General features: G+C 40.3%; 1 protein-coding gene across 3 annotated transcripts in view; it reads left to right on the forward strand.

Moving 5' to 3' along the window:
• Nucleotides 1-22,306, forward strand: part of LOC308197640 (uncharacterized protein) — a 628,187-nt gene that overhangs the window by 584,535 nt on the left and 21,346 nt on the right. For 2 of the 3 annotated variants that reach the window (XR_013953160.1, XR_013953161.1), the window contains exons 27-29: nucleotides 78-248; nucleotides 18,550-19,401; nucleotides 21,194-21,303. The gene's annotated coding sequence lies outside the window, so the exon portion shown is untranslated. Of the gene's footprint in view, nucleotides 1-77; nucleotides 249-4,543; nucleotides 5,660-18,549; nucleotides 19,402-21,193; nucleotides 21,304-22,306 lie in introns of those variants that run through there. The other variant, XR_013953162.1, reaches the window with a different exon arrangement.

Consider the following 22,306-nt stretch of genomic DNA (forward strand, 5'->3'; position numbering starts at 1 on the left):
AAATTATTTTAAATTATTTAGAATTATTTAAAATTGTAAGTCATGCTACACCCTATAATTTTCTTTCTTGCCTACAGTTTTTCATCGTAAGTGCTTTAATAAGCAACTTTATAGCCTGGACTGTGATCAGCAGAGGCCCTCTTCCTTTGAGGAACCCCACATACAACTAACTGAAGGCTTCTCGGGAGGCAGGAGGAATGATCTTGTGCTGCAGGTGTGGAAACAACTGCTCAGATGTCCTCACACAGGTAGGGGATTGTAGTCTAGCTTTCAGTATGCAGAAGTAAGGCGTGCAGCCTTAGCACTTAGACTGCCTTGGTAATCTTAAAAGGGAGAGACCAATTGACTTCCAGTGGGTAGTTCATCCTACTTCTCTTAGGCATTTTGGAATGTAATTAAGTGACCTTTGGAAGTGTATTCCCTTCATTATCTTTTGAGGGAGCTTTGATGATTAGCTTGGAGTAGATGCCTAGCTCTTACATGGCAGTGTTCAGTGAAATTAAATAAGCCCTTAAGCTCTCTTTAACTGAGCTCTATGTCTGTAAGATAAAGGGTGTGCTTCAGAGACTGTTCATTAATTTTCCTGAGGTTCTCAGGTGTTGTGATCATGGCAGCATACAAAAATATTGCATTTCAGGTCAGGTAACTTGAATATGTGTGGTGAAATTGTTGCTTGTGATGGATACGCCAGCAAGGAAATAAGCGGCAGGTATGTTTATTGTATTCTGTCAAAACATGACAACAGAATTGGGTAGGAGATCAGAAACTGTTTATCACACAAGATATATGTGATTATCATATATTACCAATTAGTTCCATGCACCATGATACATGTTAAATAGTTCTGTTAAATGTCTGTTGATTTTGTGGATGCCACTAAGTTGGGCTCATTTTGTTGATATTACTACTGCATAGTGATGACTGTGTCAAAGGAGGAAATATGAAAAAAGAGAATAAAATGGCAAAAAGTGGAGGCATGGATTGTTGCTACCAGGTCGTATCAGAGGGAGGAAGGAGACATTTACTATGCAAACACCAAGGATTGTTGTACAGAAAAATTTCCAAGCAGTAACTCTTACCATGCAAAGGCAAGGGCCAAAGGGCCTTGAGAGCTGGGATGCTCTGTCTGAGGCAGTGCAGGGTGCCTGTGCCAACGTGCAGAACCTGCTGAGCCAAGAGGATGATTCTGGTTTTGTCTGTCCTATGTCCTCTAAACAAATATTTTCCTCTACAAAGAGTAGGCTGAGTCACCAACATGGAATTTTACCCAAGAATCCATCACCAAAACACAAGATATTTGTACTTACTTGGCATTTATTTCCTACTATGAGTCCTCTCTGGATCATTCTTTGCATTGAGTCTTTGGTCCTCTGCAAACAGGACTTTTCTAAGGTATTCTGATGCATTTCTTTTTAATGTCATAATGACATTATTGTAGAAATGTGAAATATCTAGGGTGGCATATTTACTAATGCTTCAGAGAGTGTATTTCTCACTGAATTCCCCTCCCCACCGTTGTACAGCTAATTCTTACCTGTATCTTTGGGGAGAACTCATCTGGGAGCACAGAACAATTCTTCGTGGCACTTTTGATGTGCAGAGTCCTTCAACAGCACAATGTGAAAGTTTCTTCTTTTTCTCCTGCCCCCGTTTATTGTTTCATTTCACTACCTATAAAGGACAGTGGTGGATCAGCTCTTCCCTCACCTTGCAAGTTGCCCAAGGCAATGTTTTAGTGCTGAAACTGGCCTGACTCTGATATACAGGTTTAATGCTTTGTAATTGTCACAAGAATGAAGTCTATTATCATGCTCCAAGCTGCATTGAATTGGAGCTGTATAAAGCAGAAACGGTTCTTTGTTATTCCTCTCAGTGTCATGCTCTGTAAATTGTTACTGTAGAAGGAAAGTCACCCTTATACCTGCATTCCTCATGACAGTGGCTTTCTTTCCAAAGCAGAGAATGGATATTTTGTTTGTCCTGGCGTTTCCCTCCTGTATTGTCTCTACGCGTCTCAGGTTTGGTGGTGTAGGCTCCGAGCAGAGCTAAAAAGCAGCCAGGCTGCTCCATCAAGTGCCACGATAGGTTTCAGGAAACTTCTACCAGAGATGAACCTGGCCATGACTTTATTTTTTCTCTCCAGTCTACAAGTTTGTATTGGTTTGACAAGCAGGAAGCAAGTGGCATTTTATAGCTATTTATATACTGAATTTTCACATTAGACTGCATGGATATGCCTTGTGGATTTTGCAGGTAAATTGTGTTCAATAGAAGGCTACTGCTATTATTTGGGAAAGCTTTTTCCTCTTAACCCCAGCAATACAGAAGTGCAAGTGTCCCTGTTTGACAGTCCATCACCCAAAGGCAGAGATTCCAACACACATCTCACTGGCATCTGTCCTGAAACATAAAAGCAGCGGTAGAAATGACATGACATAATTCCCAGAGCAGAGAACCTGGCTCACCTCTGGTAATTCTTTTAAGTTTCTTCCTGGTATTTCAGCTGAGCAAGAGACTGTGTAGAAAAGTGTGTTCTTCAACACACAGAGAACTTCAAAACGTGTAACTTTTAACAAGGTTGAGTGTTATGTCTGACTTCAGATAATTCAAACAATCTTCTCACCTTTTATTCAGACAGAAGTGTTTTAAACCTTCTGTCAGTATTAGGTGGCTCTTTTACAGCATATGATGTCAAATTTTACCTTACTGTAGGTATTCAGGCATCCCTGGCATACTTGAAAGTATTTTAAGTTAACAGATAAATATGTTTCACCCATTAAGTCTGTGCTTCTCTAAAGTTAATTCAAAGAAAAAAAAATGTTTTTTCTCTTTGAAAATGAAAGATCTAGTAGTGATTTATGGCACGTTGGCTTCACAGTTGTGTAGGTTGCAGTATTATCCTTTATTGAGGTAAATGTTGGATTAGAGATGCATTAGAGATGGGAATTACTGATTTGTTTTATGGCGTGTGATGCTGTTGCATATAAAGCAGTCTCAAAGAGGTACATGATCTGTGTTATAATAGAGTAAAACTGCTCTCCCACACCTCGTTTTGGTATTCCCTCTGTCCTCCTGCATGCGTGAGGCAGGTGATTTGTTTAAAGGCTCATGCTATGAAATACAAATGACAGGAGATAAACCAGCAATCAGCCTGCACGTCACTTCTAGCACAAGGATAATCAGTTAGCCAGAACCAGGTTCGTGTCTGATGCTTTGCTGGCAGTGGATCCACGATGCAGCATGAGAAAGGTTTGCAGGACCTGGGGGTGGGCCCTTCATTTCCCACCTGCCAGCTAACAAATTCTCTTACTTCACTGACTTCACACGCTGCCTGCGAGCTGGGTTCCCAGCAACTCTATCGTCTCTCTCATCCAAGCTTGGGGAAGCTGGTTAGGGTTTTGCTCTGACTCGTGCTGTCAAGCATTGCCTCACCTGTGTAATTCAGAGTCAGGAATGCATGTCGGCAGTTACCTGCAGCCCGAGCAGGGTGCCTGCTGCTGCTTCCTGCAATTCTTTTCCAAAATCTTCATTTTATGGTCTCAGCAGTGTGCTGGTGTAAGGAAATCCTTCCATTCCTCATACTCAATTTTCACGTTTGTATAAATCCTCCTCTGAGTAAATTTCCCAGGCTATTTCAGAGTCAGAGCAACTTGGAAAGTTTGCATATATTCTGGTATTTTCTTGCCACTGGTAAAGGTGAAGTTTTCCAGACAGCATAAGAGTTTTCTGTTAAGCAAATATTCAAATGTTATTATTTTCTTAGAGCACCTCTTGGACAGGTTTTCTTGCGTACAAATTTCCGACAGCTGAATGTGTTTGGGTAAACTCAAATATTTTGAAGGCAAGTTCAGAAGTTTATTTGCTTCCAAGTTTAAAAATTATTCAGTAATTGCTTGTCTGGAGCACATGTAGCCTACTGTTCTATTAAACTAAAGGTTTTTCTAAAGAGTACGCTGATGTCCTTGCCTTCTGCTAGGTTGTTGTATTTGGGGGCTCTGTAGTGTGAAGCCTGCTCCAAGTCTGTTCAGAGCAGGGCATGGAAGGAAGGCAGCACTGATTTTCTCTCTGCATGTAGGTCTTTGCTTCAAAAAGAAAAACACCTATGGGCTCCGCTGCAAAAGGGCCAATGGCTGACTGTCAGAGCTGAGCTACCAGGAAAGAAAAGTGTTGCTGAGCTGAACGCTCCCAAGTGAATTGGGCCTGATGGATTTTACCAGAGGGCATTTCTTAGATAAAGACAGCAACTAAAGCTGTTCATTAGTGAGTTTCTTTGAGATCTTCAGAAATTTGAGGTCTTAAGCACAATGAGTGGGATCCACTCAAGAAAATTATTGGTGGTGTCATGACCACCATAAAAGGGGGGAATGGATGAGCAAGAGAAAATTCAGGCTGGTTATCTTAACTTCAATTCCTGAAAAAATGCTGGCATGAATAAACTGCTTGTGAGCACCTCTGAGGCCACTAACCTCTGATAGATAGTCTGTAGGAGGCAGCATAGTTTTGCCAAAAGCAAACTGCATCACAGCAATGCGATTTCTTTCAGTGAGAACAGAATTCAGCGAGAACTGTAAGCACTTGGACTGGAGTAATCACCTACTCAAGTTCAGGTGGATTCAGGAAAGAACGTGGAGGGTGTAATGAATCCAGAGCCGAGCAATGCCAGCCTTTTGCCAAGGAGCCAAACATCCCGACAAAATGCTGAGACAGGACAGCTTCATCTGCAAGACAGGCAACGTAATCTTTTCTTGCTGCTCGCGGTGGTTGTGAGACATCGGCAGGAGTGCAGCACTGAGTTTGGGGCACTGCATACCAGGGGATTTGGGGTGCATGGAAAAAGTTTGGAAGGCTGACCTCTTTTGTCAGGAGGGGGCAAGCAGAAGCTATTATAAGCCATAAAGGCTGCAAAAGCTTACTTGCCATGAAATAATCTGTGCTCAGTGCCCACAGCAGTTGGACTAGTAATCAGGGGTCAAATGCAGAAAAAGAGCTACAAGCTTGGCGTGAGGAAAAACTTTGAGAGGCAAAGACAAAAGTGGCAGGGAGTAGGCTTGCAAAGGAGGTGGGGAGATCTTCATTACTACTTTGCTGAGAAAAGCATCTTCATGAAAGTTTTTAAGAGCAGGTTAGGCAAACGTTCCCCGGGAATTATTTTGATGACATTTGGTCCGGTCTCAAAGCAGGGAAATAGGCCAAGTGGCTTTTCAGGCATCTCCTATGTTACATCCCTTTGAGCTGCACAGAGGCACTCATTTTCAGGTGCATTATATATGCACGGTTATTCTAAAATCCATGCGATTGTTTCCTTTCATCTCTCTTTTGTGAAAATATAAATTTTGCTTTTAGAGTGAACGTTTTTGTTTCACTTTTTATGATAGTGCTAGATGAGTTGTTCTTTTTTTCTTTTATGCTCTTTGAAATGTGTTTTTTTTTCCAGTTTCTTTTGTGCTATATTAAAACTGCTGTTTTAAAGCAGTTGTTTTTTGTGTGCGTGTTTGTTGCTGTTGTTTATTATTATTGTTTTTTTCCTGGAAACTCTATTTATGTGTTTTGATTTTTTTTAATTTTAATTTAATTTTATTTCATGCCCTATGTCAACTTTTCTGTTCTTCCAGGGAATATGCATACTGTTTTCAGCTCCATTGGAAGAAAAGGGAGGAAGCAGAGGGAAACCAATGTGTGGTGTAGTATAGCCATTTGCCCTTGACTCTTCGCAGCTTTAATAGTTTCTCTTCTTTCACCTCCTTTCCCACAATGTACTACTTTTCTTGGTTATTGCTGTGATACCTCTACAAGCGCTTTTATAAAAAGCATTGACCATCATTAATTAAAGACCTTGGCACTCTGTTTGCCCAAAGGCTTTCTCATATGCTGAACAGTGATGATGTATCTGTCAGAAAGAGCATACACTGTGGAAGTGGCTGTGAGCAGCACACAGGACAGGTCCCTGATACTAGCAGAGTGCTGCAGCACCGGAGGAATCGGTTCGTTGTGAACAGAAACCATCAAAGCAGATGTTCAGATACACTTGCCAAGCGGGTACAAAATGCTGATCACATACATCCGCTCTGAAATACTGTAAATATTATTCTGAAATAAAATTATAACAAATTAACATTTGTACAGGCTCACACTGCTACTGTAATGTGTTAATAAAACACTAGAGAGCCCACAGTTTTCTTTCCACTGGAAATGGAATAGACTGCTTTCACTGATAGAAAATAAATGTAGGATAACATTAATTATTAACACTTAAATCACATTCTAAATATTAAACCTAAGAAAAGTCATATTATTTCCCTGGGAAAGCTAACTGCTTTCAGGGTCTAATACCAATAAAATTAGCCTTAGGTGCTGCTAGCCTTTAGGGCTTCTTACCCTCCGGAGCCTCAGAGGCACTCAAGCTGGTTCAGGTGTCCTGGCTGCAGCAGCACTATGTGGATTTTGGATGGCTTCAAGCATCTGTGTTTCACCTAAAGCATTCTAATGCTGGCAATTAAGTAAAGGATACAAAATATTCTCCTGTTTTGAAAAGTCAGGGTTAAAGATGCTCATGTGGGATATGTAACTCTTGTTTGCTTGGGGTGTATCTGTGTGTGCTCTCCTGTCTCTGGACCACTGCTGAGTAGGGAAGCATCCAAAGCCACATATGGAAACATCTGATTTAAGACTGGGCTGCAAGATCCAGCACTCTTTTAGACTAAGCAAGCTCAACATTGCTTTAGAGGAGTGCGGAGAAAAAACAAGACTACCACTGCCCACTGAGTGGGCATCACAGGTAGTATTCGATATACAAGGCTTCAAGTTCAAAGGCATGCATGTTGCTTAGGTTTTTTTTGGTTGTTTGTTTGTTTTTACTAGTGACAGGACAATAAAATATTCAAGTCTGAATCCATACTGATTCTTTCTACATAAATAGAATTCGATAAATTGGATACTATGGGGGTACACCAGGTGCTTCCCTGTGCAATTAGAAGTCATCAGGCCAAACATCCATCATTTTAGTGCCGTGAAACCAGAGGCATTAGGTGGGCAGGATTGTAAGTGCTGCATCCCTATCTCAGAAATTGTTCTGGGATTAATTAAGATATGCCCAGTCAAAAACTTGAAAAGCTATCAGTCCAAAAAAAAATAAAAAATCTTCATTTTGCAGTGCCATAAGGCAACATATTTAGACATCTGTGAGGATCTGTAAAAAGTGGTTCCACTTTCCAACAATGCTAGCCTCTGTTGGATTTCTTTGAGTTAACTACGAACTGTTGCAGTAAAAGAAAACATTTTTGTTGGAAGTGCTTTCAGGGTAAGCATTCAATATTCAAATATTTTGTATTTACCAGAACAAGTCATTCGCTTATTCATTCATTCATTCATTTATGAGGGCATTGCTATTCTATATTTATTATGCGCTCCCTTGGCTCACTTTCCAGGTTTATAAAAGACTCTCCTGAGAGGTTTCAGTGATAGCAGATACCGCAAGCTGCAAGCGAGCAATTCCTTGTGTTGCCCACACTGCAGATGAAAGCCCTTTATAATAAATAGATAAGGACAGAGGCAGGTAAAGCTTTGTTCACATGGGAAAAAACACCTCCACATCCTCAGCAAATGATAATGGAGTTGTCTCTTAGATGCCATCGTGTTTTAAAAGTAAATAAATATGAGTTTTTTACCGAGTTTTTTTACCGAGTTTTCAGTAACAGCACTAATTTGTCTTGTTTTTTCTACACACTCCTCTAAAGCAATGTTGAGCTTTCTTAGTCTAAACATACTGGATCTCGCAGCCCAGTCTTATATCAAATGCTTCTATATGTGGCTTTGGATGCCTGCCTACAATCCATATTCTTCAAAGTGAATTTCACTTAACCACAGACACTGGTATGCCCTGCAGCATTATGGAAATATTTCTCCTCTCTTGCATACTAAGGGAGCTTTCACAGCCAGCATTACTCCCACGGGGTCCTTGCCTGTGCCTGCCTAAAGAGGACGCTCCTCAGACCGCTCTGGAGGTCTTCTTCCACCTTCGTTGTGTTGTGAGGCCAAGACAAATGTTACCTCTGATGATTTCTGTCAGAGAAGCTAATGAGATTGTTTAGATTGAAATTGCAAGGGGTGTTGCTGGCCTGTCAAGTAGTGGTGCTGCCAGTGAAGGGTGCTCACACAGTCATTTTCCCCAGAGCAGAGCATTTATCTGCACTTCATCCCCATATTCTCCATAGATTACTCTCCAGTCTTAGCAGATACCAACTAATTCACTAAGTGTGTATCAGGTATGTGTTACCCCCACGCTACAATAACCTACGCTGCAGCAGAGAGCTTTTAGAAAATCACCATTAGTGAGTTTGTGGGGCCTAACCTTGTTTTTTTGTTTGGTATATGGAGCGAGGCCCTGAATGAACCAGTGATCAATACAGTTTTTTCTAATTCTGGCAGGTATATCAGACTGGGCTATAAATACTCAGTGTGAATTCCCCTAGTATCATTACTTTGTTTCCTTGTTTAGCAATTGCTCTAATTTTCTGTAAAGGATTAGTCACTGGAACAGAGGCTGTAATCAAGATATCACTCTCCTAATGTGGTTTGCTGACTGTCATACAGAGCAGTCATTACTACACCTATTAATCCTAGATTAATCTTAGAGCAACTTGGATGAGACACGTCGAGAGTCCTTCTCCAGTGTAAGCTGTAGCCAGGAGTCGGAGCACTTGGCTGGGAAGCAGCAGAGCAGTGTTGAAGTCTTTGCTCCGCTTCCTTCAGAGGGCATTTGAACCATGCCAGTAGTCCTACGCAGGGCGTCGAAGTCCCCGTGTTGATCAGATCTTTTCTTTCCTGATTTTTATTGCTGTTATTCAAATGCATGAAAATGAAACATGAAAGGGCTTGGGGTTTTGGGTTGTTGTTTTGGTCCAATCTGCTCTTTCTAATATATATATTTTTTATGTTAACCAAGAATGTTAACTACCCATGAACTTTAAAAATCATTTATTCACATAATTAGAATTTGAAGGGACTCAAAGCGCCTGCTTTTTGCATTGCTTAAAGGGAAATATTTTATCAGCCCAAGTTCACTGGAAATCTGCTGGAGGTTCATCTGAAAGGCACACGAGCCTTAGCTGCTTTGTCAACAAACTTGCCTTGGTTTTCATCCGTGTCACACCATGTGGCACCAGCAGACTCTTGTATATGTTTGGAGCACGTTTCACCCCTGTGCCCTGCTGTATTAACTGTATTAATTAGCTTACTCTGTAAACAAAGATGCTTGTAGTTGATCCTTAAATAGTCCAGCAGAGAATATTCATTAAGTGAAAAAACTGTAACCCAAAATGTGCGTGTGTTTTGAAGGCTTAAATGCTTACAGATATTTGCATAAAAAACCTATGCAAATCCTACCCTGCAGAGCATGTTAGTCTTACATTATTCAAATTATGAATTCACCGTTAGGTTTCTCTAAGAAATTATCTCCATCATCTAATGCAACAGAGATCACAGCAAATGCATAGGTGAAGCAAAATCATGTAGAGAGGTCTCTTGAGGGCCTGAGACTTGTAGCAAGCCTGAGAATTGCAGCCCATGAGCAATGAATGTCAAGCAGCACAGCCAGCCTGCCTTACCCAACACCATTCTCTCTGAACTCAATTTCAGAATCCAAATTGGGCAGAAAAATGGGCACAATTAGAGTAAAATACCAGTCAAGTCAACACCGAGCAAAAGCACAGCTTTCTGATGTGAACTGTAAACAGCATTACAAGAAACTAGTGAAAGGAAACGAATCAGAAACCCATAACGTATGAGAGAAAACGATAACCATGACTCTTTTATTCAGGTTTTATGTCAGATTATAAACAACCGATCACAATGCTTCTTAGTACGGAAAATTGCCACCTTTGCATGAATAACTTAGCCAAAGATAACCCTTTCACTGCTGCCCCACATCTTCCCTTATATTTTGCAGTCCTCAATTGTTTGAATCTGAATCTTCATCCTAAACTGGCAATGCTACTTGACTTTCATAATGTTTTGAGTCACTTAAACATTTTTTTTTATTCTTCTAATCTAGAAATTGGAACACAATTTAGAAAGAACGGCAATGTTCCATATATAAAAGACATTCATGTGTTTAAATTGCCGACTTTTATCTTTGTTTAGGAGAATGCTAATATCCCTAGAATATATAGAGAGAAAAAAGCTCAAAATTTTCATAACTGTCAAAATACAGTTTCTTGAGTCACTGTCAAATTCTAGTTTCAGTCTTAAATGAAAATAATTTCTACAGGAACTATTGGGATTATTCCTTTATAGTAGCTAAAACAATTCATTTTTTTAGAAGGATTTCTCAAATGGAAGACTTTTTTAACTTAAAAAAGTTCCTGTGCAGGTACTAATTATGTCAAATTTGAACAGATGAGCAACTGATTCCTGGACCAGGAGCTGTCTTATGGGATCTGGTTAGTGTCTGAGCTGTGCTGGGGAACAAATCTGCGGAGCAGACTGGCCATGTCCACGCTGCACAGGATTTCACCCTGGCTCTCCCTGTGTGCTTGAAGCTCTCATGTTATTACCCCTTCCTGACTGATGCAGGGTACTTCTGCTTTGCAGAGCGGTGATGTGTGAGGGTGGATTACAGCGTCCCTGTGTTTGAGCACCTTGGCTCTGTTGCGGCTGCGTGGCTGCTGGTGGTTATCACTCAGAAAGGAAGGTGGGCATGTGGAATTTGGGGGAAAAAAAAGAAAAGGTTGGTATATCCACAGGTGCTTTTTGCATGTGCCAAAGCGGGAAAATGAATCCAGAGGCATGTTTCAACAGTTTGACCTATATACTTTTCAGTTTGTGAAAACTGTAGGGGATTGTGAGAGACTCTAGATTAATTTTTAAAACTTGGCATATGAGATTCTACTTGCATAAATTTAAAGGTAATGTGTACTGGCAAAAACAATCCAAACCTCTCATGCTGCTGAGCTTTAAACTTTCCCGTTCCTTTGACAAAAAGAAATTCTCAGTGTCACTGTTACACTAGCAAACTAGAAATCTCTCCAAAATATGTCAGCAGTAGGGAAAAAAAAAAAAAAAAAAGAAAAAAGATTCATTTGAGAAATGGAAAGCAATAAAGAGAAAACTAAGATTTTGGTCATTGATAGTCATGAGTCTTTATTTGTAAAGTGAATTCTTTGTTAAAAAAATACAGAAATGATTCTGAGAAGATCCAGGGCATAGAAAAGCTAATGTCATGTTTTGAGTTACTTGTGAATACTCCTTGCAAGTCTTGCAATAAACAGAAAAAAAGAAAAAAAACTATTTTAAAAGAATCAGTCATAATTCAATGTAATTGATGACAGGTAAATTAAGAGAAATTGCTAAGTGTTTCTTTACAGTCAGCCTGTTAATTTCAGAGCCTAATAGGGTGAGAGCTGAATATTACTGCTGTATTTAGAGTAAGACTAGTTTAATTTTTATGACTATTCATAGTCATGTCTATTAAGACATACGGAAAATCAAACTGAATGTAGCAGGTTATGAGCTGCTTGCCATGAGTATCAGCAAATACTTTGTTTTCCATCTCTCTGTATATGGAACATAAGCCGAACTCTCCCCCCTTTTCCTGTTTTTATCCTTTTTTGATCCTCCAAAGCTTCAGTTTTTCATGTCACCTGATTGTTCATTGCCAGTTGCAAGCTGAGCGTTCAGTCATACAACTGAGGATAGTTTAGCTCACATCAGGGAAGGATTGCCCTTCATTAGGCCAAGCTGCCTAAATCTCCTGTTGCATCTGGCTACATCACAGGACACAGAAGATGCCCCAGTGACTTACCAGGTGTGCATGGGTGCTCCTCATCAAGACTGGAGTTCTTATTTTATAGTGATGAATTATTGCATAAATACTGAAAGTCATCTCCTTAGATTTGGTTTAAGTAAATATCTCTGCAGGAACAAGATTTTTCAACTCTAGGCCACCGCATGCCTTCCCGAATGGTTTTAATTCACTAATAGACATAAAACATAGTAAAATATTTAAACTGAATAACCCACGGTGTTGGTATTATAACACTAATATATTATTGCCACACCATAAAGATAATTGTGTTATGATAGAATGATGTGAAATAAAAGCTGAAGAATTCCGTGGACCCCTGCCATAGTTGCTTCCCATCATGGACTAGTAACTATTCTAAAACATTTCTAAATTTGGGACTGCAAAACTAAATCCACAGAAAATAAACATTTCAAGGATAGCAGTGTGAAATTTAATTAAACTAATCTCATGACTGCCCATTGAAACATGTAAAAAAAACATGAAAAAATTGTATTGTGTTACCACCCATTGATGTTTTTGTGTATTTCACTAGAGTTTAAATCATACTGAGCCATAATTACTGTGTAAATATGTACTTAAACAGAATTCACGTGGAGACAAACTTTGGCTAACGAATCTTTATGCTTGAGATAAATGGAGCATATGAGTGCTTATGGCAGTGCAAGCAAATGCATCATTTTTTTTGACTAAACATCAATTCTTTTTCAAGAATTGGAATGGTTTGAAGGTGAAGTCATAAGATTATGACAGAGTGATTAAAAGATTTGCTGTCATCAAATCAAAATGTAGAGAAATACTTTAAGCCAAAGAATGTATTTTAATTTCAATAAGTAGGAGAAAGGTAGAATGCTTCTCGTGTCAAGTACAATTAGTGTTTATGGATTATTAATCCATAGTGTTTATTAATCCATATTAATTATTATTAATAAGTATTATAATTAATAAGTATTATTAATCCATAGTGTTTATGGATTATTAATTCAATCAAATAATTTGTTGTGTATTACTTTGAAGAATGGTGTGCAAGCGCACGCATTTCTTGCTTCACACAATGTGAAGGCTACTGAGAAGTGGGTATTTGTCCAGGAAGACACTTCAGCAAAGAACAAAGACTATACAGACTTTTATAGTCTGATGCCAAAAAATAAAAAAATAAAAAATAAAAAGAGGGAGGGGACTCTCAGAGGTTTCTAGTAGGTAGATGTCCTCTTGGGATAATGCTGTGCCCCTCTTTTGCCTTCTCCCACCCCTCTTTTTTTTTTTCCTCCAGCAGATTAATTCTAGCCTGAGGCCTTCTTGGTTGTGTAATTTTTCTCCATTCTTGTGTCCCAGGTCATTGGAAAGACATGCCAGGCAGCAAAAATAAAGTAAAAGCAGCAACCATAGCAGAGCAGACAGCGTTTTACCTCTGCACTGCACCTTCACGTGCAGAGGAACCCCACTGCTTTACAGTTCAGGCAGTCACTTCCCTACATAAATGTCATTAAGCGGCTTTTGTTCCATGATCTCTACTAGAACCTCAATGTCCTAGACTATTAGACGGTGATTCACTATCTCCTGGTGCTGTGTGGTGTAGGAAGCCCCCCCAGCAGATCCTGCAGCTGCCCTAAAAGGCTGGGAGCGAGCTCGGCCCAGGAGCCCCTCGTGCTGGTGCGGAGGGACAGAGGCCTTGTGCTTGGCCCCTCACATCAGCATCGCTTCCAAACTGAGATCAGGGCTTCCTCCTCCTGCACCAGGCATCGTCTGCCTGTTCCTACGGAGATGCTGGGTACACCATTTTACCTGGCAATGTGATTCTTTTTTGGTTGCTGGATCCACAGTTACACCCTGATCACACTGATCGATGCACCAGCCTTTTCCCTACCCCTTTGCCAGAGGATTATTTCCTTCCCTTCTCTTCCCTTCACTTTGCCAACACTTGCAATTTGATTGTAGCTTGAGCTGTATTTGGGGCAGGTATTTTTTTAAAACCACGCTCTCCTCCCTCCACCCCCCTCTCTGCACATACACACCATCTGCCATTCCTGGATTTATTTGGTTTCGTGAAAATGTCAACTCTCATTTTAAGCAAAAGGACCAGTCTGGTTGAGGTGGGTACCACTCTGAATTACATGCTGGGGAGGGGATGTGTGCTGTGCAGCCATGGGGATGCGTCATGCCACAGGAGGATATGTCACTGATCAGTGATACCAAAGGGGACGCTTTACAAAGTCTCCCTGGAGCTGGAAGCTCCCAGTTTTCCTTGTCCTAGCAGTGACAGAGGAAAAGCTCAAGGAATTCCAACCATCAGTATTTGTTTTCCTGATCTAAATTGCCAGCAGAGTGCTTGGATGTTTGGCTGTCTTTGAGGCCTTTGGCTTCTGAAATGCTTGCTCCTGTACAGAGCCTCTGCGTGATGCCCCGAGCAGGTCTGGCTGTGTGTGTGAACCAAAGGGCTTGTGTGAAGGAATGAAGAGTGTGGCACGTAGTACGGCTGGCCTTAGCTATCCTTAGAGCTTCTTCACACAGCTCTACCTCTACAGACCTGTGAACGGGTGGGCAGTGGGGAAAGCAGCCCCTGTCCAGCTGGCTGGTTCCTAAATACAATGAACAGCTCTGTGAAAGGAGAGTGAAGCAGAATCTGAGCGGCAGCACAGATGGACAGGTAAGACTGACATGTTTCCTCAAAATATAAAGACCTCCCGACGTCTCTATGAATGTGCAGCTCAGCGTACTGGGTTACGTGGCCTGTAGCCTCACTAAGTAAAGTCATTCTTGTGTTCTTAGCAGCTGCTGTATTTAGCATAGCACTTGTACTTCTGCCCCTTCTTCCTTATGCATACATTGAAGCACAGCTTCAGTATGCTTTTTCCAAACTCAGGATGTTTATTTCCAATAGTGCAATGCTGCTGCCATGGTGTGTCATCATAATTTAACTTTCTAAATTACCCGCTTTTGTACATTTAATTGAATAATCTATTCCCTAGTTGCCTGAGAGTAAATAAGCTGTACCTCTGATACAAAAGGGCAATAAATACAGCTCCAGAAAATTGTGTTGTATTCCACATCACCTGCATTAAACCGTGGAAATTAGTCTCAGGGTAGCCTCCCTCACTAGTGGAAGAGTAACTTCCAAAGGACCATTCAGCCCATGTTGAAATTGCTATCTCTAAGACAGAGGAGCTGAGTTGCCCTCTCCATTCAGCACTGAGCAGCTCTGAGTGGGTAGTTTTGATCGGATATTTACTCTACAGATGGCCAAAGTAAGGCAGAATGGATCTGCCTGTGGACAGAAGTGAAATCCCTACCTCAAACTATGCAGTGGGACCATCGTACGCCTCTTTCTGGGGAAGCGATGACCCATGATTAGGAGCAGGGAACTCACATCCTGCTCCACTGCTGGAGACAAGGGCTGTAGGGGGGTGGCAGGAGCTGAGGACTGGGAGCAGGTCCCCCAGGTGACTGCCAGACAGCATAGAGGTAAGTGCAGATCGGTGGGGAAGGGTGAGAGAGGCACTTGGGCAGGGGATGGCCAGAGCCAGATGCCTTTGCCCCAGCCTGGCCAGTCAGACTTGCTGCTGCTTTTCTTCTTCGTACACGTGCACTCTTATTTTTTGTACACAGGAAAATGACAGTTGCCTAAACTTTCTTGTGTTTTTTAGTGAGCTTGGCTGTCTTACTAAAACGAGGGAGATGCTAATTTTCCATGGAAACCAGTGGCAAAGGAAGCAGGTTTCAAAATCCTCTCTCCACATGCACTTGTAGCATCTTAGTACCTATTGTGTTTGTTTTAGCAATGGGAAATCAGGCACAGCATGCTCCAATGACACGCTTGGTGTCATGCGGTATTGAGAGTAGAAAGCTGAGGGTTTGAATCTGTGCCTGTTGTCTTGAGACACAGCTTCTTTTTGCTATTTTTGTGGGTTTGATTGAATATTTTAAACGTTCGTGGTTTTTTTTTTGTTTTTTTTTTTTCCTTGCAGTATATGCTTCAGCCTGTGTTTTGGTTTTTCATGTGAATAATATTCATACACCTATGAATAACAAAATTACTTGTCATTTCACAAGTACCTAGATCCTGTATGGTCACAGGGGGATGGAATGGGATTTAGGGAAATCAGGAAATTGTCAGTTACTGTCTTTTTTTATGTAACAGAAAATGAATTTTGTCAAAACTGAGGTCCTGTCTACATTGGAAAATATTTCCTGGTGTACCCAAACTGGATATGTTCTGTCCCTAATGGCAAAATCTCCTAGTGCAAACATCTCACGTGCTCAAAAAGGACATTGCTGGTGTACAGTAAATATAATAGCTGGGCAGGTCCCTCCTGGTGTGGCTGCACCAAGAGTCTGTACTTGCCTTCAGGCAGCAAAAAGGTCACCCCTCTAATTCAAGCTCTGAGTTGGAAAAGGTACCCTCTGGAGACCAGGCATAAACTTTACTCAGAGACCACATTTTGGAAGAGCTTTCCCCAAATCCTACTCACTTTGATGTGGCAGCCACTATTCTAAGTGTTTTCAGCTTTTCTACTAATGGTAGTCAGGAAAGAAGTAGGTAGTTCTTCGTACAAACTGGCATTTAACTTTCAGTTGGTCCTAGTTAATTATTTATGTAACTGAGGTTTTAAACTGGTGTACTTTAACACAGTGCAGAACAGATCTACAAAGGAAAAGAAAATGGAGCTTCATTTATGTTGTGTTTTTGTCACTACATTGGAGGATGAAAGTGATGGCGCTGTACATCCAACACTGTAAACGACTTTCACAGCTTGTTACATTCTGAAAAGAAGCTTGAGAGTTTAATTATTTTTAAAAAAAACTGTTGGTTTTTATAGCAGATAAAATATTTCCTGCTACAGAACACACTGAAAATGCTCATTTTCATAATGTGATGATAGTTCAGAACAAGTGAGTTGCAGCTCCATCTTCTGATGTTATCACAGCGATGCTGAACTTTCACTTACCCAGCTCCAGAGCTCTGTCCTTGCTTTCTGAGCAGTGCCACTGCCTCTCCGTGTCGGAGCAGTAAGGTCTCTGTGCTCGGTGACTGATGGGGGAGATGCAGGGTTTAGCCAAATGGTTTCGGCTTTCTTTTTCCCAAACAGGGAAATGAACACCAATTAAACACATAAAAGCTTAATTTCATCAGTGCAGATTACATAATTGCAAGGACAAATTTAGTTGTAATTAGTCACTTTAAAATAAGCAGAATGGGTATGCCAGGACCATTAATTCAGAGGTGCTCTGTAACAGTAGCAGTGACTGGAGAAAAAACTCCATAATTAGGTGAATGGAGAAATCTCAACCGAGCAGATTCTGAAGAGGCATTTCCTTTAATCTTTTAGGTTATAATCCCTCTAATCATCTACTAAAAAGGACTCGTTTTCATTCTAAGCAGCTGTTGTCAAAACTCATTACAACGTAGCATTTTAAAATTACTGCTGTTTTTTCTTACTGCCAGAGACTCTAGAAGAGTCTGAGCTGCTTCCACCCTTCTTTAGGTTGTTCAGATGTTGGTTGATAGAACTGGTTCAGGGTTAGCGTCCAGGCCACTTTCTATTTTTCCTTCAATTACATTGCTTTCTGTATTTTATTGCTCACATAAGACTGTACTTTTCTCTTTCCATTTTCATGGAACATCGTTTTTTTGTGTGTGTCTGATTGAATCTTGTTATAGATCCCACTTGAAAATATAATTTTGATACTCATCTGAATTTTTCTGTATAATCTTGCTTTTATTGAAGTTAGGGATGTTGGTCCATTTGTCATTTCAAGGTTGAATTGCGAAATGCCTCTCTCCACCTGTATCCTTATCCCTGTGCAAGCTTTACGATCCACAGACAGTACCCTGCAGCAGCTCTCTCCTACTTTCCCATGTGCCTAATACCCCGTACCCAGGAATGTGTCTGTCCTCAGTCCTCAGGGACGTCAGCAGAAGTGGCAGGGCACATAGCCTGGGAGAGATGTTTCACACCTCGAAGCAAGTAACCTTTCTGGGAGCAGCTGTTTCCTATGAATTCATACGTTCACACCAAGCTTCTGTATCAATGAGGATCATTAATGTCTTTTTTTTTTTTTTTTCTCTCTACCTGGCTCTCTATTTGCATACAATTTGTACAAAGTTTAATTTCTTTGAGTCTCAACTTTTCTTTCAAATTGTTTGAAGTCTGATCATAGATCTTAAAATCATCAGGTAGGGAAATGCCAGCACATGCACCATATGCCATGCTCACACAAGCTTTGCTTCCAAGCTGAGCTAAAAATGACTAGTGTAGGGTAATGAGATCTGATTACAAATCTGAGATCTGTCTGCATTGTTTCACTGTGACTGTGGTTACTGATAATGCATGTCTGTTTGTCTTTCATGTGGATACTACTACCGGGAGGCTTCTTGTAGCTAACCACATCTAAACTATACATTTACTGAGAATTGCAAGGAGTGTGTTTCTTTATTGTTCAATATAATCCACCATCAAGGTAATTTGGCTTTTTTCTGCAAGTCATTAGCATAATAAATTGCCTAATATGCATCTTTTATTGTGAACTAATTTATCCTTTGAGGGGAAAAAAGGCAATCGCTGGTGTCAAATCCTAAATTAAAATAATCTTGGGAATGTATTTCGCAAGATAATGCTGATGAAAGTGAGAATCTGAACTCCAACTAAAACAAAAATCATTAGCTTTGCTGCAGCGTTTACAATAAATAAGCACGCTGCATATAAACTGCCCTGTTACACTTTTAGTCGAGTAATGAACAATTTTTTTTCCAGGTTCACTGCCATGGTCTCTTTGCACTGTTGAACAATTTGTCTCCCAAGTATTCGTCTTGTCAGTCTGCACATTTCTGATCTTGAAAGAGGTGAGCAGTGAGGCTGCGGCTTTGCATACAGCCTCTGCTCTGCTGGGCAGTTCCATCATCCATCATCAAATATACTCCTGCCTATTAAAAGTAAGCAGCAGTGGTAAGGCTGAACCAATATTTGATCGCCCTTACAATTGGCAGTGCATCACTTTAATTAACAAGAAGCCTTTCCTCCTCTGTTAATCTTACCTTCCACCTTCAAAAGCTCAGCTGAGCAGCACTATCTAATGGAATACATAATAACTCAATCACAGGGAGAGAGCTATCTCCTTGGCTGCTTTGAAGCACCTGTCACTACGTTTGCTTGATATTTGAAAATGTAAGAATACATTGTAAGTGGTTGAGATGTCTCATGAAGGAAATCATTGTGTACAAAGCTATTAGAACTTGTAAATAGACATTACTTCAAAAGTGCTCTCTGTCCTGCATTGCATCTCGAAGAGGGAATTACATGTGAGGAAAGGCTGTCTTAGCTCTTCAACTGAATGCTGCTTCCTCGGGGACTGTTCATAATTCCACACCTAAAGACACTCTCTTCTACAAGAGGAAACAAAATATTTTGATGAACAGAGAAAACTGGAAACTCTTCTTCATCCATTCACATTGTAAAAAAAATGCCGCATAGAATGTTGCTTTTTACTTAAAGCCTAAGCAATAATTCCTGTCATATAACAACCTTCTCACCACTACATTATGTACCCATAAAGCCCTGGAACCACGAGTGCTTTGGGTTCAATGCCACCATTTCAAGTATAAAAAGGTATGTGCTTCCTGCTGTGTTTCCTTTTGAAAATATATCAAAACACAAGGCATATGCTCAGGACAAATAGCTCTCTCTCATCCTGCTGGACCTAACATTGTAAAAAAGAACTGTGCACACAGCCAGCTGCCTTGGGTACTTTCAACAATGTGTGCATTCCTCTCCAGATGTCTGGGGGCTAGAAAATAGTAAACCTTTTATTTCTCTTGTCTTCCCAGAGGAAGAAAAAAAATCTTTATTAATAGCTTTCTTGTGAACAACAGGTTCTTTAAATTTGTTACCTGTGTACATAATAATCATGCATTTAAGTGTAGGGGGAAAAAAAAAAAAAAGAAAAAAGGCCAGCTTTTACTTACAGTATTTTCTTTTAATTTCAACAACAACAACAAAAAAGCAAAATAAATGTTTTCTGTGAGATTATTACCATTTTTTACCACTACATCTAACCTTTGGAGGATTTGGGGGTGTGGAGGTTACTTCTGTTTTGCCCTGATTGTTTACTTGACAAGTAAAGTTAAACATTTTTAAGGAACAGAGAGCTGATATCTGATGGTTAAGTCTGTAACAACACTACTCTTCCAGTGCACTTAAGTGACTCCTCCAGCTTTGCATTTTGGAGGAGAAAAGATCACTGTTCTCATCCATTGCTACTTAATGAGTCACCCAGCCGTTGCACTTCTATACACAAATGAGAAGAGGGGAAAGAAAAGCAGAAGCAAACCTTTAAAACCTGCAATTTATGAAGGTGTTCAGATGAGTTTCTGTAATGCACACTGCACCACTGCTTTTCACCTTCACTTAACTATTTTTTTGCATGTAATTTTCCAAGGCATCTGTTCATCCAGCTTATCTGCCTTTGGTCTCCTCCGGGTCCTCTTGGCTGATTATTCCAGCTGGGTGGGCTTTAGTTTCTCTTTAGTTTCTCCTTAGTATTTTTGTCAATGAAGCTGAAGGCTTTCAGGATAGGTAGTTTGTTCAACTAGACAGATTAACAGTGATGTCTTGCTTAAACTTGGCTCAGCAACTTTTTTGTTGGTCCTCATTCATCCAGTATAAAATCTTACAGGGAGTCACTTCAACATTGTGCAAATAAGCTCTTCAGCAGACAAAGTCTTTATAGCAACGAAGTTTATTTTTGCTTATATTTTGTTTTCTTCACTAAGTTTCAGATTTTTCCAAGTGACAGTTCATCTCTTCTTCTATGCAGGACTTACCACTATACATATATATAACACTATATACATTGTATATACAATCTATATATCGTGTGTATATATGTGTATGTTATATAAAACTACATAAATGCACATCTGCTAGTGAGCAACCTACCAGGCTGTGAGGACTAGAGTACATAAATACTCTGGTCCCTGTATTTAAAGGAAATACAACCAAGCTGACCCCGAAGGAAAATTTAATTAAAAAAGATGAAAACAGCATTATACCATAAATGATTTCATTCATCTAATTTCCATTCCTTGCATTGAAATTCATGTTGAAAAATTACTTTGTACAGTAAAAAAAAATTAAAAATCATTAATTGAGTGGTGGTCACTCAGCCATTACTACTCATAGTTGGTTTTCTTCATGTGAGAAGAGTTGTATAATCAGCTTTTGTAACCAGTCAAAAATCTTTTTTTTTTTTTAAAGCACCCTATAACTATAGAAAGTTGACTATTAAAGCCCTTGATACCTGCATTGTTCCTTTCAAAAAAAATGTACTCCTTACTCTGATGTACACGATCTTCTAATTAATTATATTGTCCTTACACTGTGTCTATTTTCCAAATTTCAGTGAAGATATGATGTGAATAGGTGATGAGACTGGCTGCGTTACCCTTACATGCCTTCCCAGCATGGTGGGAGAAGAGCAGGACCCAGGCAGGAGCGTGTTGCTGTTGGGAGGTATGAAACTGTCTTTGTCTATGACAGGGAGATGGAGAAAAGCATGGGATGCTGTGACTGCTGTGAACTCTTGCTCTTCTCATTAATACCTTTCCTTTGGCATATTCTCGGTCTGTTGATCTGTGTAAGGAAGCAGAGCCTAAATCCATCCTGTTAAAACCTATCAAATCCCTAATACAGTGGACTATTGAGCATCAACTTCTCTCCCTCTCCTCATCAGTGCTGTTGCATGCACACTCTCACCCTTTCTGGAGAACAACTCAGGGTTTCCTGGCTGGAGCTGGTGAAGTTGTTAAAGAGCTGAAGGCTGCCCAGGCCAAAACAAGCTACCTTTGTGCACATCGTATCATCTCACAGGCATGTTGTGCAAACAGCTGTCATTAATATTTGAGAAGCTCTCTGGTACTACATAGTGAGTTCCAGAGAAAACTCTTTGAAAAAATGAATAATTCTGCTTTCAGAGCAGTAAATAAGGCATAAAGCAGCACACAGAATTTCTAGGAGAAGGCAAAAAAAATGAATTGCTGCTTATTCAGGGAGCATTGTCCATTCAGAGAGCTGACAGAGGGATCCTGGAGGATAAAACAAATATTCATGTCATGAAGGCTGTCCTGGACCACATATACACAGGAGGCAGGGGCAAGTTGTCCTCTCACAAACAGCCTGAATTCTGGCATTTCCTAACTTTTTCAGGGCTTGGATTTGCAGTCTTAATAATGCTGTTTTATTAACGTTCGTTAGTATGCCATGTGCATTTGGTTCCCTTTGTGCTCCTCTGTTTCCATAATGTAGTTTTAATGGAACCTTTCGAGAGAGCCATTCGCTCTCCTGTGAGCCCTGGTGGAGCCATGCTTATTGTAAATGTATGTGTGTAGTGAATAAAGTTACTTTGGTTTGGATTAAAAATGCTCCCCGTATCTTCAAACCATTCTGGCAGATGCTGTGGCACAGCTGAGGACCAGTTTCATGACACAAAATGCCATTCGTATGCAACTTTTTAATT

Source organism: Anser brachyrhynchus (genome assembly GCF_964034855.1).
Source record: "Anser brachyrhynchus genome assembly, chromosome: 6".
Classification (NCBI taxonomy): domain Eukaryota; kingdom Metazoa; phylum Chordata; class Aves; order Anseriformes; family Anatidae; genus Anser; species Anser brachyrhynchus.